The 13,926-nt window shown below is 43.9% G+C and overlaps 1 pseudogene; it reads right to left on the bottom strand.

Moving 5' to 3' along the window:
- Nucleotides 1–3,918: 3,918 nt before the first annotated feature.
- LOC102422219 lies at nucleotides 3,919–13,501 on the bottom strand (annotated as a pseudogene).
- Between the last annotated feature and the right edge of the window lie 425 nt (nucleotides 13,502–13,926).

The following is a 13,926-nucleotide window of genomic DNA, read 5'->3' as shown; positions in this document are numbered from 1 at the left end:
ATTCAGGGCCAGCTTTAGCTCTGAGGCTTGGCTCCAGCTATGAGACCTTGCTGCTGAAAGCAGGTACTGGGTTTGTTTGGGTTCTATAATTGTAACACTGTTGCGGTCCTGCTGGCTGAAGCCTGGATGGCTGAAAGCATGTTACTGTGGTTTTGTTATCTTCTATATTTGTAACATTGTTGCTTAGAGTGCAAGCTCAGAGGCCGGCAGCAGCAGGCGGGGAACTTTGGCTTCCTCAGTCACTGAAGCAAGCAAGCCTCCTGTTTGCTTCAAGGTGCCTGGCTGCTGGCTGCCATCTTGGTTAGCAGTTAATTTGCATATCTCCCTGATTAGCCAATGGGAAGAGTAGCGGAGGAATGGCTACTTAACATGATTGTCTATTATTAGATAGGATATATTTGATTGATTTTTTTACAGAGAGGAAGGGAGAGGGATAGAGAGTTAGAAACATCGATGGAAGAGAAACACCGATCAGCTGCCTCCTGCACACCCCCCACTGGGGACGTGACTGCAACCAAGGTACATGCCCTTGACCGAAATCAAACCCGGAACCATTTAGTCCAAAGGCTGACGCTCTATCCACTGAGCCACACAAGCTAGGACTCTTTTCTTTTTCTTTATTGATCAAGGTATTACATATGTGTCCTTACCCACCAATGTTGAAATTCTTAATGACACTCACTTTACCTGCTTACTTCCCTAGCAGAGACCACGTCTGGAAAAAAGTGGTTTCAGCCTGGACAGTGTGGCTCTTTGGATGAGTGTCCATCTATGAACCAGGAATTCATGGTTCCATTCCCACTCAGGGCACATGCTCAGGTTGCAGACTCGATCCCCAGAGTGAGGCATGCAGGAGGAAGCCAATGATTCTCTGTCATCATTGATGTTTTTGTCTCTCTCTACCTCTCCTTTCCTCTCTTAAATCAATTAAAAAAAATTTTTTTTAAGAAAAAATGGTTTGGCCCTATTTGGGAGGTGCAAGTTGTAATGTGGCCACCAGAGGGTGGCACCACAACAAAGTAACCTAAAGGAGCTGAGAAGGAATGTGAAGGGGTTTTGTCTTTCTCTACTCTAATGAGAAGGGCCACCCCTCTCCCACCCCTGTAGCTCGAAGAAGAAGGTTCTCCATCTATGATGTACTTCAGAGACTTGAATTTAAAGAAATCACAGAAAGTTGGCTTAAATGTGAATAGAATTAAACAGATACAATAAAGTCTACAAAAAGAACTGGTCTTCAGGAAAGTACTGAAGATTGTTTTGTCTCCTCAGGGTTCCTTGAGATATCATATGAATTAAGAATGATATTTTTATTTGTTTAAAAATGCTTTTGGGATTATAATATATTTAGTTGAATCTGCAGATTGCTTTGAGTAGTATGGACAGTTAACAATATTAAATCTTCAAACTTATGGTGTTGCTGTTAATGGGGATGGGTTTGTAAAGAAGCAATTGTTTTCTTCCTTTTTTCTCCAATCTTTTTGTACTCATTCTTCTGAGGGAGATCACAAACCTCTCCTAGCCCAGGAAACCCTGAGGTGAGAACAGGACAAGGGTTCCAGAACTTTAGATCCAGGGCCTATGTGAGGGGTTAAGTAAGCTGGAGTCTCCCTGATCCTTCCATTTTCCCCCTCTGGTGTAAGTGGCTGTTAACCCCATGGATGACTCTATTCTGTTGAACATCCCTCTTTTTTCTGTCAACTCTAGCTCAACTGGAACAATTTTGTCCTGTATAAATAAGAACCTTAAAAAAACAAAAACAAATAAGAACCTTATTTACTAGAAGCCTTCTGTTCCTAGAATATTGGTGACTGGTTCATTTGACACATCACTCTTCTGTCAGAAATATTTGAAAGTCATTCACAAGAAATGTAGTCAAATTGTAGTAAGAATCTAGGAATATTCCTTCGCATGTAGAATGGGGAAACTGAGATAGATAGCTGAATAAACTGTCCTAGCAATTTATAGCCAGATGCAGAAGGTCACCAGGGCAGAAAGCCTCCTGTACCTAGCAATGGATAAAACTGATCCTAGACCTTGCCTTCAGGGTGGCCTTTCCTCCCCTGACATACCATTGGGCATCTGGCTTAGACCTCCTGTCGTGCTGTTGACCAATCATTGGAGACCACAATCTGAAAGGGGAAACTTGGAAATGCTGATAAATATTCTTTTGAGATCTTCCCTGACACTTCCCCTAAGTTCCCACCTTTGAAAACTAGATAGAACCCCTCAAGAAATAGAACCCAGCATGTGCCCCTCTTGGGGCACACCACTCAAATCTCCTTTTCCAGTGAATTTTTTTTCACCTAAACCATAAGTGATACTTAGGACACTTGAAACCAGGTGAATAATAGGCAACACTAGCTCATCTTGGGCTAACCTTCTGAACTTGTTCCCAAGTCCCCTTGCCTCTGACTCTCCAGTGAGCTGACAGCAGACTTGCATAGGCTCACTTCTGTCCAATAAAGTTTCCAGAGAGCCAAAGCAGCCACACCTTGTCTCTCTCCTACTGATTCTTGTATCCTTGGCCCTTCCTTGTATCACTGCCCCAAGCTTTAATAAACATAGACTCAAAATCACCTAGACTCATATTCTGCAATCTTTCCTGCATGAAGTCAAGTACCTGCACACTACCAGCTGGCCTTAGGCAAATTCGCTGAGGGCCTGGCTTTTATTTCTGATAACTTTTTGAAATGTAGAGGGAATGCTATTGCAAAAGGAGGAAAGGAATCTGGAAGTGTTCCTTAAAAATATTTTTATTGATTTCAGAGAGGAAGGGAAAGGGAGAGAGAGATAGAAACGTCAATGATGAGAGAGAATCATTGATTGACTACCCCCTGCACAACCCACACTGGGGGTCGAGCCCACAACCCAGGCAAGTTCCCTGACTTGGAATCGAACTGTGACTTCTTGTTTCATAGGTTTATGCTCAACCACTGAGCCACGCCAGCTGGTCTGGGTGTTTTTAAGAGAAGTTAAAAGTAAGAAGTTTGAGCTAACAAGTTAATTATTACTGAATGAGTAAAAAGAGGCAAACTGAAAACAAGGAAACCTGTAGATGTTAGTGGAAAAGGAATATTGAGAAATTTTATGTAGAAATGCCAGAACCTAATTATGGGGATATGCTTATACCCTAGCCCAACAAAGACTACTAACCATATTAATTCAAATGAGGCTGAAGTAGTTATAAAACATGGTCCTCTCTAACTGCTGCTGAGGAACACGAAATTTACTTATGATATTCTTACTGTCTTCCTGGTCTAAGAAATTTTTAGAAGATAATTGTAATATACACCATTGGTTTCTGACAGCCTTGTCTCCAAATATGATTACAGTTCCAAATTGCACAACCAGCAGGAATCACATTAATAATGAATGACCCTTGAGTGTTTCCAATGGGAAATAACTGGACCATTGTAAATGAGAACCCCTCTCATGATCAGACTTTGAAAACTGAAGAGGTGTATGGTATGCCCTCAAACTATAAGCAATTGTGATACTAGATGAAAAAGACGGAGAAATGAGACAGGCAGCAAAATTTGGATCATGATAGCTTATATGTTAGGAATGACCCAAAATGTTTTTCTTTATTTTTTATTGTTTTTTTGTTTTGTTTTGTTTTGTTTGTTTAAATCCTAACCCTAGAATCTTGTTTCCACTGATTTTTAGAAAGAGTAGAAGGGAGAGAGGAGGGAGGGAGAGACAAAAAAAGAGAGGGAGAGGAGCATCAATATGAGAAGGAAACAATTGGCTCTCTCCTGCATGCATCCTGATTGGGACCAGGGATTGAACCTGCAACCCAGACACATGACCTTGACCAGGCACTGCAGGGTGATACTCGAATCACTTAGCAACACTGGTCAGGGACAAAGTGTTTTTCTTTTTTTTTTTTAAACAATACTAAGTATGTACTTTATTTAGTCATTTTTCTTTACAGCTGAACTCTAGGAATTCAAAATTATCGTCCTTGCCCGTGAGCTTCTTATAGACATCAGAAAAAGTTTCAACCTTGTGCTCGACGTTGTTCTGCTGCGCTTTGTCCAGATGCATCTTGATGAACTGGCTGCCATCCAGCTTCACGTGGATCCTCTTGCCCACGCCCAGGAACTCGCGCAGGAAGACCAGGTCCAAAAGGATGGCGTCGTGCACAGGGGTCAAGGTGCGGCTCCTGGGATGCTTCTGCTTTTTCTTTGTTTGGCTTTTTCGAGTTGGCTTCGGCAGAATCCTCCTCTGAGCGATGAAGACCACTTGCTTCCCACTGAACTTCTTCTCCAGCTCGCGTACCAGCTGCACCTGGATTTTTTGGAAAGACTTGAGTTGAGGAACTGGGACGAAGATGATAATAGCTTTCCGACCGCCACCAACTTCAATTTCCTTGGCCGCGGTGATGTTCAGCTCCCGCAGCTGGGCCTTGAGGTCCGAGTTCATCTCCAGCTCCAGGAAAGCCTGGGAGATGCCGGACTCGAACTCGTCTGGCTTCTCGCCATTGGGCTTCACGATCTTGCCACTGGAACTGAACTTGGCTCCCCTTGGGTGAGCGCCGCCTCCAAAGTGTTTTTCTTAATGAAGACCAGTGGAACCTGACTGGCTCCCATTTACCTGCTTTTCACTTTTAAGAAAATTTGACCTTGACTTCCATCCAATATTACATCTTGCCCTATCCCCAAAGGTCCATAGTTCAGTTAGATAAACTAAGACTTCCTAATGATGAGCCTTTCTAGCACCATGAAACCACAATTTACAACCAAAAGTTTGGTCATCAGTGAATCATTCCATTTGATTTATGAGCCAAAGGGGGAGGTGTGGATGAAAATGGAGCCATGTATTAAAGGTGACTAGCTCAGAAGAGGCCTGCATAGTATGATTTGCAAAATCAGAGACTGAAAGTAACCACATAGGATAGCCTGAAATGACAACTTTCTAACTAAAAGCGAGTCATGGTGGTAATTATGTCTTAAGTATTTTTTTCCTAACAAAGCTGAATCTTTATATTAACTGAACATGTCTGTTGTCTTTTTACATTCGAGATAACTTACATTTGGAATATCAGGAAATTTTTTTCTTTTTTTCCAGTACCTCACTGCACCAGAGGAGTAGCCACAGAACGCCTCATTGCTATTGTCATCATGTAAATTGTTAGCTGCTAACTATCCTCTATGAACTAATGCAAAAGAAGTATGTGTCTATTTGTTTTACTTTTTATCCCATCTCAGAGATTTCCCTGTTTTGCTTTTTCCCATCTTCTTAATCTATCACCAATGGATTTTATTAAACCCCGTATGCATCCTGCTTTGATTGTAATGTATAACATACGGTGCAAAACTGACACCTTTCATTGAGATTTTGCTTCCTGGAAATTGTCGTCAGTTTGACTCAAATAAACTCATAAAAATTCTCTACAGGTTTAAATGTTTCTTACGTTGGTAGCTGAAAATCCCAGGCTTCTAATCAAGATTTGGCCTTTATGGATTCCGAAGATGACGGCGATATAGTCAGATGTGTCCCAGGTCGTGTCCTGGAGCAAATGGAGTAAGCAGCTGAAACTAATAACACCCACCCAGCTGGTGAGATGGTTTGCAGCTGGGAAGGGCAGAACTCCCCTGGAAAGTTAAAAAAAAAACACAAAAAAACAGGAATCTGGGCAGGAAAGTTTGCCAGACCTCTGAGCTCAGAGTGTCAGAGGGAGACCACGTGACAGACAGCCAAGTCCCTTGGGACAGGCACAGCCCCTGACTGGGGAAAGGACATCGGAGGGATTCCTGAAGTTGGGGGATTTGAGACCTGGGTTCTGTGATCACGGAGGACTGAGCCTAGAGGGGGCAGCCTGAAGAGCTGACCAGACCATGCAGTGTCGGTAAGAGAAGAGCTTACAACATCTAAGCCTTCCCCATTTCCATGGCCGGCGTTTCTTTGTTTGTTTTAACTGAATCCTGTTCATAAGATATTTTGGATACAGACACTCGCCTGTGATGAAGAGAGAGAGAAGGTGCAGATGAGTGGAATCTGGGGAGAAGCTGAGGAGATAGGGGGGTCGGGAGAGGTGCCAGCGAATTGAGTGCTGAGACACCCCTGGGCCCAGGACTGGGGCAGCCATTCTCTCCGGAGGGTGGGACTTCTCTACCTAGCCCCCAGGCAAGGAGCAAAGCCACACCCAGATTCCACCCTGAAGGAGATCAAGGATTAAAATGATCTGATCAGTCCCTGGGAGGTAACAGGGTCTGGCATATAGAGGGATTTTCAATCCAGCAACAACACAGAGCAGGGTAATGATTAAAGAACCAGCTCTGGGGAGTTGACCTCCCCAAACCAGTTTTAAGTGCAATAGAGAAAATAAACCCTTGCTGCTGGATAGGTAAGCTGTATAGCCTCAGCGGCCAACCCAAAAACACTGCCACCTAGAGGCTGAGCCACAAACTGACTCTTAGGTGAACACAAATTAAGGCAGTCTGGATCACAAATACGGCCTGCTTTAAAATCAGGACTGTGATTTACAACACGAAGGAACAGTGTATCGCAGGGAAATTCAACACTCTCCTGAATACCTGGAAGGACTAAGGTGAGCCAGACTGAAGAGTAGAAGAACTGAAGGACTTCACTACTGCAAATTTTTTTTCTTTTTTCACCTTATAACTAAGAAACCAATTTTTTTTCTTCTTCTTTTCCCATGACCTGATTTTAGCCTTGTAATTACTACATTTTTATTTTTAACCAGTATTATTACTGCTACCATTTTACCATTTTTTAAAGTGCCATTTTATTTTCTCTTTATTCTATTTTCATCATTCCTTGAGCATCAATTTTCCCTACCTCAATTTTACCTCTATGCTAAAACCCTCTCCCTCACTTTTCCCCTTTTGTTGTCCTGTTTCTCTTACCTTATTCCTGCGTCAGATTTTCCCTATTTCTTCTGTTTACCTCCTGTCAAAATTTCACCCTACTTATATATCCTATTTCCAATCCATTGCTCTAAATCCTTATACACCTATCCCTTATCTCTCTCCACTATCAAATTTTTTTTCTTCTTTTATCTTTCTATTGTTTTGTTGCTGTTTGCTTGATTGTTGAGTATATTGTTTTTGTTGTTGTTGATGTTTGTGTGTGTGTGTGTGTGTGTGTGTGTGTGTGTGTGTGTGTGTGTTTTAGGCCTGGTTGTGAGGCTGTTTTGCTTTTTCTTTTTATATTTTTCTGCTGGTTCTTCCTCTCCCTCCACCTCTCCCGCCCCCGCTTATTTTTGTGCTTCTGTTTTCCCTTGCCTCTCTTGATATTATTGGTTGTTTCTAGGTTGCATTTATCTCCAGGGAGCAGTTGCTGGAATTTGTTGGGATTAGTGGTGGTTCTATAGGAGTTTTCTCCTCATATAAATAGTCTCTTCCCGTCTTCTACTTCATTCTCTCTTTTCGCTCTTTTTTTTTTCTTTTCTCTCCCCCCCCTTTTTCCAATTTTCACCTTAAGTAAGACCCAAGAAGAAATGGAGAGCGATATACCTAAAAACACCATTGAAAGTATCAACAGTAGACTAGGAGAAGTGGAGGAACGAATTAGTGAATTAGAAGACAAGGAAGCAAAACACACCCAGAAGACAAGGAAGCAAAACACACCCAAACTGTACTGAAATTGGAGAAAAAAATTAAAAGACAGGAGGAGAAATGAAACAACATATGAATAGTCGGGGTGCCAGAACAACAGAAAGTGGAACAAGGATTAGAAAAACAAGGATTAGAAAACCTATTCGAAGAAATAATATCAGAAAACTGCCCTGAGGTGGGGAAGAAAAAAGTCACCCAAACAAGGTGAACCCAAAGACCCACACCAAGACACATCATAATTACCATGGCAAATGTTCAGGACAAAAAGATAATCTTACAGGTGATAATCTTACAGGTGCAAGAGAGACATGGACAGTTACATTAGATTATCAAATGATTTCTCAAGAAACACATCAGGCTAGAAAAGAATGGATGGAAATTTACAAAGTGATGCAAAGCAAAGGACTGAATCCAAGAATACTCTATCCAGGAAGGCTATCATTCAAAACTGAAGGGGAAATAAGAAGCTTCACAGACAAAAAGAGGCTAAGGGAGTTTATCACCTCCAAGACAGCCATGCAAGAAATGCTAAAGGGACTGGTGTAAAAAGAAGAAATAAAAAACTCAGAAAGAAAACAGCCACACAAAAAATAAATGGCTACAAACCAGTACCTTTCAATAATAACTATAAACGTAAACGCACTAAATGCTCCAACCAAAAGACATTGAATGGCTGAATGGATTAAAAAAAACATGACCCATGCATCTTCTGTCTACAAGAGACCTGCATCATTAGAAGGGACTCACACAGACTGAAAGTGAAGGGATGGAAAAATATCTTTCAGGCAAATAGAAAGGAAAAGAAAGCTGGGGTAGCAATACTTATATCGGACAATATAGAGCTCAAAGTGAAGGCCATAACAAGAGATAAGGAAGGCCATTTTATAATACTAAAGGGATCAATACAACAAGAAGATATAACCCTGGTAGACATACATGCACGCAATGAAGGAGCACCCAAATTCATAAAACAACTCCTGGAAGATATGAAAGGAGATATTGACAACAATACAAGCATAGTAGGGGACTTTAATACACCACTGACATCACTGGATAAGTCCTCTAGACAAATAATCAGCAAAGAAACAGCAGTCCTAAATGACTCACTAGATCAGATGGACTTAATAGACATCTTCAGAACACTTCACCCCAAAGCCGCGGAATATACATTCTACTCAAGTGCTCATGGGACAGATTCAAAAATAGACTACATATTGGGTCACAAGCAAAGTCTCCCCAAATTCAAGAAGATTGAAATCGTGAAAAGCATCTTCTCAGACCATGATGGCATAATATTAGAAATAAACTACAATAAAAACAACCCAAAATACTCAAACACTTGGAAGCTGAATAGCATGTTATTAAATATTGAATGGGTTACCAATGAGATCAAAGAAGAAATTAAAAACATCCTGGAAACTAATGACAATGACAACACAGCAATCTAAAACCTATGGGACACAAGGAAAGCAGTCCTGAGAGGGAAATTTATAGCTCTACAGGCCTATCTCAAAAAACAAGAAAAAATGGTAGTAAATCATCTAACCCTACAACTCAAAGAATTAGAAAGATTGCAACGAGAAAATCCCAGAGTTAGCAGAAGGAAGGAGATAATAAAGATTAGAGCAGAAATAAATGACATAGAGACCAAAAAACAATACAGAAAATCAATGAAACCAAGAGCTGGCTCTTTGAAATGATAAACAAGATTGACAAACCTCTAGCCAGGCTCACCAAGAAGCAAAGAGAGAGGACCCAAATAAACAAAATCAGAAACTATGGAGGCGAAATAACAACAGATCCCACAGAAATACAAATGATTATTAAAAAATACTATGGACAGCTCCACTCCAACAAAATAGACAGCCTGGAGGAAATGGACAAATTCCTAGAAAAATACAACATTCCAAAACTCAATCAGGAAGAATCTATAAATCTCAATAGGCCAATAACTATGGAAGATATTGAAGCAGTCATCAAAAAGCTTCCAGCAAACAAAAGCCCAGGACCAGACGGCTTCGCAGGGGAGTTTTACCAAACATTCAAGGAAGAAATAAAGCCTATCCTCCTCAGACTACTACAAAAAATTCAAGTATATGCCCACCAAGTTCAGTCCTGTGCAGGCAGCTCTTCCCCACCACCCTCTGTCCAAAGGTTGAATGGCCACTCATGCTTCAGGTCTCAGCCAAGAGGTCACTTTCTCAGAAGTGATTTCTGTGATCCCTAGACGAGCTGAGACTCAAGTACATACTACTCTTTCTTCCTCGCCCTTCTCTGGATTATAATTAACTCCTTAGTGGTGTGATTTCTCTGAGAGACTGTCTTTGTTACAAGGTAAACTCCATGAGCACAGGTCCCACATATGTCCTGTTCTCTCAGGTACCAGGGCCCATTCCAGGCCTGGCACATCACAGATGCTCAGTAAGCACTCATTAAATGGATGAGAGAAACCACACAATGGAATCCTGTCACCTATGTGACACTAGTGGTCAAACGATGTTCCTTATAGGCACGAAGGTATTGCTATCAGCATGGGAGGAGGCCACAAGTGTGTGGGGATGACCCAGGTATGGGTTTTTCCCCCTCACCCATTCAGGGGAGTGGGAGATAGGACGTAATAAGAGTGAAGAGTCAGACCTTCCTTCATTCTCTGAAAATCACAGCCCTCCCCATTTCCACATTGTGAGTGCGGTCTCATATTCCTGGGGCCGGGACAGCAGCCTGTGTTCTTTGTCTTCTCACAGAGCCCTGACCTGGCAGACACTCTGGATCTTTCACCCCAGGTAGAGGTACTACCATGGGAAAAGAGAGCTCACACTGACCTCAGAGGAATCCGGGGATGACTTCCAAAACCAAGTTCCCTGGTCTGTGGGACACCTGCCTGTAGTCCCAGAACATCTCAACCACCCATGATGTCCTGGGGAGCAAGGAGAACTTCCTCAGCATGATGGGACAGGAGAAAAAAGGATCTGGGCTTGCTTCCATCTCAGAGGACTGAGGGTCGCACAGGGCCCTTCCCTCCCCTAGCAGAGGGACCCACAGCTCTTGTGGTTGACACTCTAAGTGGAGCTGCTTCAGATCCTGGGCCCTGCGGGAGGACTACAAAAGAGAATTGACAGGGACACAGGTGACTTGAATGAAACAACCCCATGCAATGATGGAGACGCACAGGGCATTTGGGGGATCAGTACTCTAGTTTGGCACACTCTACTAAAAGCCTCAGAAGAGCCATCACCAGGTCCTGTTCTTGAAACCTTTGGGACAGAGATTTCCTCCTGAAACAGTACATCCACCAGAGGGGACAGTTCTCATGACACTGGACTCATAATACTCTGGACACTCATCCCCTCTAAGATGGAAGCAGCCCCAGATCCTGTCCTCTTGCTGGGCTCACCCTGCTCTGGGATGGAGTCAGGAGGCCTGGATCCCACAGTGACTGGACCCTGACTGACTGGCCTTAAAGCTTGAAGGCCAGAGCCCACTTCTGCCCAGGTGTCAGGGCTAGCTCTCAGTCTCTGGTCAGCATCCCTGGTGCAGCACCTGGCATTGGCTGCATTTCTCCTTCTGCTCTCCAGAGGGTGACATTTAGACACACTGACAACACAGGGAATTCACACATGAACCTGGCTTTGCATAAGGAGCTGGAGAAGGAGCCTGATTTCCATCACCGGCTCCCACAGATGCTTTTGGAATCCGCCCTCAGGACTGCTGAATCCCACCTTCTACTTCTAGGGACTGTGAATGAAACAACAACAAAAATGGGCTGTAAAATAAGCCTGAGAAGCCCAGCAGGTCACATGTCAGGCCTGACATGCTCAGTGACCAAAAATAACTGCACAGGATGGTCTGATCACAAATTCCTAACTGGGCAGGTGATGTCAGGGAGTCATGTCCCAGGCATACAGCTTCGTTAGCAAAGGTCAGACATTACATTAAGTGAGCCCTGTTCCCTGTTCTTATGCATCTTGGATAACATACCTTTGATACATCAGAGTAGTTGTTCCTTTGCAAGACGATTTGAAGGCACAGACTCTGGGACCAGCATATGAGACAACATACTTCTTAGGTTACCTGGATCCTTCCACAACCTCTCTATGTGCTGTAAATATTAATTATCCTGGACCCACCAAAGAAAAAAAAGAGTTTCTCCATTTTGCTATTTATCAATTCTAGAGATTTTTTCAATTCCTAACGGATTTCACACAACTTTTTCCATCTTTTTTTATTATAATGTATAAAATAAGTTGCACAACTGCCAAGCTCAGGATTTGATATCTTGTACCAGGCATAAGACGTTAGCTTGGTTCAAATAAAGTCATGAAAATCTTCACAGGTTGGGAAGTTTCTTACTTTAACAGGCCCAAGATCACCCGGTTTCTCAGGGCTCTATTTGCTGCTCCCTGTACCATGCCTGGCACCACCCATGAACACTTTCCAGTTTTGAAATGTACTCTCCCAGGCAGAGGACTAACACCGCGCCAAGATCAGGGAGCACTAGGACAGGCTCAGCCAACAGAGTGGGAGGGTCTCCCAGAAACTACCACTGACAACCAGGGATCCCACAGCCACCTGAGCTCCTACCACAGTGCTCCTTCCACGACATGCAGGACACTTTCCTCTTCACTACCAGGAACTGAAGGGCCTCCTGAGACTCCTGGTACTGGATCTCTGTCCCTGGAAGCAAAGGCCAGGCTGGTGACAACCTGAGATAGAGGGAGGGTCCCCTCTACCGTCATCACCCAGCTTGACTCATTCTCACCACCAGAGTCACCTCTGTGGCCTTCCTGCTGGGAGGAAATTTAAGTTTCCCAGTGCATTTGAGAACACAGGGAACAGGAGGTGCCCAGCTGGGTTTCTGTTTTACAAACAGAAATAATCCTCAGTTTTGGGCCTGTGGGGCTCTCTGTGTGATGCTGATTGACCCAATACCAGGACAGCAGAGGCCAATGCTGGGGTGAGAGGGTCATCCTCTCAGGGGAGACGTGGCCCCATCAGCCTTGCTGTTGCAAGTGGGCTCCACAGGCCAGTAATACCCACCTTCCCTGAGAGCTCATCAGATTCAGAGTCTCTGGTCCACTGCACACCTGCAGAGTAAGAATCTGCATTTTATCAGGATGTGGAGACCCTCCCTGTGCACAGGAGAGGGAGAGGGGTGTCCCATCACCACATCATCAGATCTCATTCTGGTTGGGCATCCACATTATCTGGACAGCTGCTGAAGCAGCATCTATGTTGGCACCTGGGCATCACAATCTTTACAAAGTTTCACAGGTGATCCGATGCACAGCAGTGGTGATATTCCGGTGACAAGAGGTCCTGAGGTGGCCCCAGAACTCCTTCTTTGAAGGAAAAAGTCAAATGTGAAAGAGAGAGGGCTGTGGGGGGAGGCTACTGTGCACTTGACTGGGAGCCATGAGGAATGCATATGACCTGGATGCCCCAGGCTGGTGCTTTTCCAAACAGAGCATGTAAGTGTGTGTGTGTGTCTATGATTGTGAGTGTGTGTGTGTGTGTGTGTATGTTCAGATACCTCAGCAACTCCAAGGAAACCAAAATTTAGAGGGAAGATAAGCAGGAAGGAGGGGAAAAGGATGGCAAAAATGAGGGGAGGAGGAGGTGGGTCCTTGGCACAAACTCTGCCCTTGTCCACGTGACCTGGTAAGTGATCTTGCACCAGGAGGAGGCCCAGGGTACAGTGCAGAGGGACAGCAGATCCCACCAGCTTTTACAGTGGTGCCTTTGAGCTTTCCTGGAATCCAAGCTTTTCTCATAGAGGGAGGGACAGTGCAGGCAGCAGACACCATGGAGTCACTCTAAGCCCCTATATGCAGAGGACCTGTCCCCTGGCAGGGACTCCTGTTGGCCTGTAAGAAAGGAACAATCCCTTCCTTACCGGCCAAGATTGCTTTTCCCAACATACCGGAGGTGGACTGAAGGGGTAAAGACGGGGACTTCCTGGGGTCTCCTGGGGAGAACAGCGCTCTGAGAGTTTAGGGAGTGCTTCTGTGTGGACCTGAGGGGAGAGGACAGGGAGGCAGAGTAGGATGTGTAAGGGAGATGGGTAACAGGTAACTTCGAAATCTCATGATCTGGAAGTGGAGTGGGGCAGGGAAACTTCAGTTGCTGTTAATTCCGAAGTTATTCATCACTGATTATTGAATTTTGGAAACTGACCCTAATAATAACAATTTATGTCAGGTGGCACCAGAGAAAAAGTTAATCAGGTGTGCTAAACACCGTCCTTACCATCAACCTCAGGGGAAATACACCCTAAGAGGTGAAGGACTCTGGGAACATTCATTCACTCACAGGTATTTGCAGGCTGTTGCAGGCACTGGAGATG

The sequence above is a fragment of the Myotis lucifugus genome, unplaced genomic scaffold, assembly GCF_000147115.1.
Source record: "Myotis lucifugus unplaced genomic scaffold, Myoluc2.0 scaffold_314, whole genome shotgun sequence".
Lineage (NCBI taxonomy): Eukaryota > Metazoa > Chordata > Mammalia > Chiroptera > Vespertilionidae > Myotis > Myotis lucifugus.
The sequence above is the reverse complement of the archived record's forward strand: the minus strand, read 5'-3'. Positions and strand labels throughout refer to the sequence as shown.